The sequence below is a fragment of the Lissotriton helveticus genome, chromosome 1_1 (assembly GCF_964261635.1).
Source record: "Lissotriton helveticus chromosome 1_1, aLisHel1.1, whole genome shotgun sequence".
NCBI classification, from domain to species: Eukaryota; Metazoa; Chordata; class Amphibia; order Caudata; family Salamandridae; genus Lissotriton; species Lissotriton helveticus.
Genome location: NC_136057.1, coordinates 1946085199 through 1946090450, shown reverse-complemented (window position 1 = coordinate 1946090450; position 5252 = coordinate 1946085199).

Below are 5252 nucleotides of genomic sequence, written 5' to 3'. Positions count from 1 at the left end.
TCTTTGATTGTTATTGCTAATCCTGGGTATATTAGTATCAATTTTATGTTGGGCGCGCGCCCCCGGCTGTTTGTATGTCTATGTTAAATGAAGTGCTATGTCCTTTTATTGCATCTTAACCCCAATAAAAATAAAATATATATTAAAAAAAGGTCATGTCCGTGTGTGGATGTCTCCCAAAGGCGAATTGCAAAATGATGCCCCCCACCCCTGAAAAATGGAATGAGGAGCCATTGAATCTCCTATATTTTACTGATGCTCATTGGTCGTGGGCTGAATGGGGCCCCCTGGACGGTCGGGCCCCCCAAAGGACTTGGGGGGAACACTGCGCCGCAGGTGCTGAATGGTCATTTGCTAAGCCCCTGACGTCTCAGAGTGTTGCTCTGTCTGCACATGCGCACATTTACGTGAATCATGTCACTTTATGCATGGTTGTTGAGTTGCTCAGTGGCATGTACTACACAACCGCCAGACCTATGAGCTTTGCTGATGCTCTTTTCATGATAAACACATGATGCTTTTTATGCCAAGCAATAACAACTGCTCTAAATATATAACAGTATATATAACAGTGTGTTAAATGTTATTCACTTCATATTTTCTTTTAAAATGTGTTTTATAGTTAAAAATAACTAAAATAATAACAACAAAAAACACTCAATTTGTCTTTTCTTCAATACTTTTTATCAGTGATTCCTTGCTACATTTACTAATCCCATCATTAATTTCAGCAACACAAACTTACGTCCCCTGACACAATTTGGATACTTCAGTACTCCATTGTTGCACTGTACTCTAAATGGTGTTGTTCCGTCATTTGCATAATTCTTCACTTTACAGTCAAACTCAGTGAACTGTCCATGTTTCACTGATATTTTTGTCGCCTTCGACCACTTCAATTTTATGTTGTTTGCGGTCATCTCTTCTGGTCTTGTAGTACATGAATCTGTCGTAAAACACAATGCGAATTATTCTTTTTACAATCTAATCGATGTTTAATACTATTATTCACGAAACAACAACTGAGTAAAACTGTCCATTTGCACTTAGTTCAATGGTGTCTGTTGATCTCTGAAAGTGGTAGAACATGATACCTCTCCTGAACTGTAGCGAGTGAGTGATTTAGAAAAACCTTTTTCTTCAAAATGGTTTCAAATTAGCTATTTCAAACTACTATTTTCACATTAATGTGCATTAAAGCCAAAGGCTCTGAAAGGGTAACTATTAAAAGTACAAGCCCTTTCATGGTATGCCAGACCAATGAATCTTAGTATTCCCTTTGAGTAGTTGACCATAGTTTTTTTTCCCAAAAAGACACATGGGTTCTCTATATGTCAAAAATGACCTCCATAGTGTCAGGGTGAACATTTTGTCATGGTTGTCCTGCGTATGCCATGGATACTGAGTTATGCCAAAATTGCATACAATATGCCCAATTTTTTTTTATTGATGCCTTCCAAATACCATGGGTGACGCTAAGGTCAAAAATTACTAAAAGTATGTCATTTCATAATTTCCTTTCAATATGTCAATTATTACCTCCAACTTTACATCACCAGCATTTTTCCACAAGTGCCCCATATGAAAAAAATGTCATCCAGTATTCTAGCTCCAGCATTTTTCCATGGGTTCCCATTTTGCCAAGAATTATCTCCATTCTGACAATGCAAGCATTTTGTCATTGCTGTCCCATATACAAAGAATTACCTCTACAATGGCAGTGTCAGTTTTGGGTCACATCTGTCCATCATGCTAAGAATTGCCTACAGGATGCCAGCACCAACATTTGCCATAAGTCTATCTTTACCAAAGGCAGACATGCAAGCATAACACACCTATCTTTGCTTATATTGAGTCATTCTCACTCATTCGCACCCATAATCACCCTGACTCACTCGCTCATTCATTCTCACTCACACATTCAAGCATTGTTAAATGCTCACTTTTTACTCTCACTCCCATTCTCTCACTCATTCTCTCTCACTTAAATTCGCATTCACTCACACTCACTCCTACCTTCACTTATTCTCAGTTAGTCACACTCATTCACTAAAACTAACCGTTACTTCCCCTCGATCATGACTACTAACTTAACCTCACTTGGAGGTAATCTTACTTATAAGTATTCATTCTGACTCACCTATACTCAGCTGCTGTTACCCACTAATCCTGCTAATAACACTAATTGCTAACCGTAGTGAAAAGGGTTCTGCCCATTTAATTCTTCCACATTTTTTACTTTTTGGATCAGCCAGTTTTGGACTTTTTACTGTGTGTGAGCCCCAGAACTGGTGTCTCACTCATGGTAATCACATGGTAAAAGCATTGCATGTGTTTTATGATAAGGCTGCTGAGATGCAGCAAAGATGAGGGGCACTTGTGAGAGACACATGTGAGGGCTGCACGTGTGAGATCTGTGGTGGGCCTTATAATATGAGAAGGCACTCATAGGTAAGGTCAGTATTGTTTTGTGTGCAGTGGCACGGTGCTATACATATGGGGTAAATCTGCCCTAGAGTACAATTTTGCTTCACCAAATTGAGCCAAAGATTGAGGAAAACAGTCCAGCGGGGCCTGAGATATCGCAAGGGAAAATTATTTGACCTTTGATCCCAGCAAATAAAATAGAGAGCATGGAGCTCTGCTGCAAGTGATCGAGATACCCCCAAGGAGGACCAGTACCCGGAATCCCATCTCTGGTTCCCCGCCAAAGAAAGGAAGAGAGGGAGCACCATCACGCCTGTGCAGAAGATAAGGATCTTGAACCCAGTCTCTGGTCCTCCGACGCAAGAAGGAAGAGTACTCTTGCCCTCCCACAGATCAGAATAAAGCAGGCGCGGTGGGTCCATTGGGGTGTTGGGGCATAGCACTCCCGCCCGCAGCTCCATCGGCGTCTCTGAACTTAAGTAAACTGAATCCGTTTACTTAAGTTCAAAGACGCCGAGTGAGAACTGACAATCAAGTCAGTCAGCATGACGTCCGACCACCCACCCCCTTCAGAGTCTGAAGGGGGTTGGGCAGTCTGGCATCATGTTGCCTGACATGATTGTCAGACCAGGGGCAACAGGAAGCAGCACAAGTGCGCATGAGTGAGGAAGGTGAGCACATTTTTCGCCCATACCCACTCATGCGCACTTGTGTTTGCATTGTTTGCGCATGCTCATTAGGAGCCCTTCGGACTCCTAATGGGCAGGCTGCGGGCGAAAATGAACCATGCCCTAAGCCAATCCTGGCACTGATGGCAGCTGCTATCACCAACACATTGCTGTATCTAGCAAACAGTTCTCCTGTGGACTACTCAATACTCATAGTAATAATATCATCAGGCTCTAAAAGAAACACACATTGGTAAATGCATTAGGTTTCGCCTATGTGATTAATAATAAGCTGGTTTTTGTTGTAAATTGTAGCTTGCTGAGTAGTTGTACAATATAAGTTACAGAAAGTCTGTAAAAGTGTTATGAATTGTTTATTTACAAAAAGGCAATATATGGTGCTGTTACTAGTGATATAGTGTGAGTAAGTAATAGCAACATTTTGAAAAATATAATGAAAGAGGGAAGTAATAGAATTAATTGATGTAATATCAATATCATGTGTTTAGAGGAGTTCTGGAAACTTTTGGCCCTGGTGCCACCGCACCTGCTGCACCATTCAAATGATGCCCCTAGAGCCTGCAAGATAACTGCATTTGTGACTGCCTGTTTAGTAGTAAAATATAGCAATATTTGGTGTTTAAAGGAGTTATGAGAACATTTGGCCCCACTGCCACTGCACCAGATGCACCATTCAGATCATGACCCTATTGTCTGCAAGGTTTATATTTTAACTTTATTTTTAAAGCACAATGTTTACTACAACTTTAAGAATTTTATCATAATGACCAAATAGATTACATTGAAAAAATGAATCTGACAATGCCTACAAAGTGCAAGGAAAGGTACTCGGGTATGACTAAGAAATGCCACAAACATTCTAAGGCTAATGCATCTGCTTTATACAATTAAGTAATAACAATTTTTTTGCAGGCGAAACCTAATAAAGATACTGCACGGATATGATAATAGGAGGGGTGAGCACAGATTTTAGGAGGTCCATAGGTAAACATTTATGAAAATATATTGGGTTATATTTTTTAAAAGTATAGCGCCTACCTAGCATGCGTTTACTACGAGGTATGAACAAAAGTAGTCCAGTAGTCTGGCAGTGCACGTTGCCCAGGCTCAAATTAAGGATATGGATCTGTGTGACCACAGATTCTAAGCATGTCAAGAGGTGGAAGAGAGAGTCGGGCGCTAGGAAAGTAAGAGGAGATAGAGCAAAGCGAGAGAGGCAAATTCACTGGAAGGAAAATTACTGCAGGGTTTAAATGTAGAATGAAGGTGTGGGGGTTATAGTAGTTCTGAGCATCACATGGGCTAGAGCTTGGAGCTACACAGAACGCAAAGTGACAGGTGTCTCTTGTGTTTTATATCATGGGGGCTTGTACAGCGTGCCTGCAAACCCCCTCGCTTATATTATTACGGGTAGGCGATCCAGAATTGGATGGTGTAACCAGCTATAGGGTGCCGGGCCATGTCCCCACCAAAGCTTAGTTCCTGTGCAGACTGGAATTAAGAGGCATTTTCAATATAGAAAATGACGTTATGCACCTTTATAGCGGCAACAAGATAAACTAAATTGCCTCTGTTAGCACATATATTTACTACTGGAAGGCAAGGACTTGGGATTTGGTTGGGGTGGGGTGCATGGTGTTACAGAGACAGTCTATTTTAAGTGAACAAAACACTTAACCTCCATGCACTGTTGCTGGTGTGGTTCTACCTGTAGAACAACACTAAGAATTTAAACAGTTTCACAAAATAATATACTTGTCACATAATTACTGCTTATGTTTTACATATATTTTCTGAATATTCGCAATGATATTGTTTCAAAAACATTCCTATTTGTAAGCAAGTTGAACCAAAATATACACAAATTACAAATGTATATACAGTTTTAAAGAACAAATGATCTTGTTGGCGTCCTAGAAGATACTTCTTTGTGCCCGATGCATTTCGAGCTCTGAGAGCTCTTCCTCAGGGGCCTGAAAACTAAACATGTGTATAAATTACTTGAGCTTCTTCGGTTAATGTACAGGACATTCTTAGACTTCACTCTGTGCAAGGCTTTTTAAAAAAAATTATTCTTATGTCATGCAACTTAAAAAGAAAGAAGGAGAATGTGTATAGAATATCCCTCTCCACACC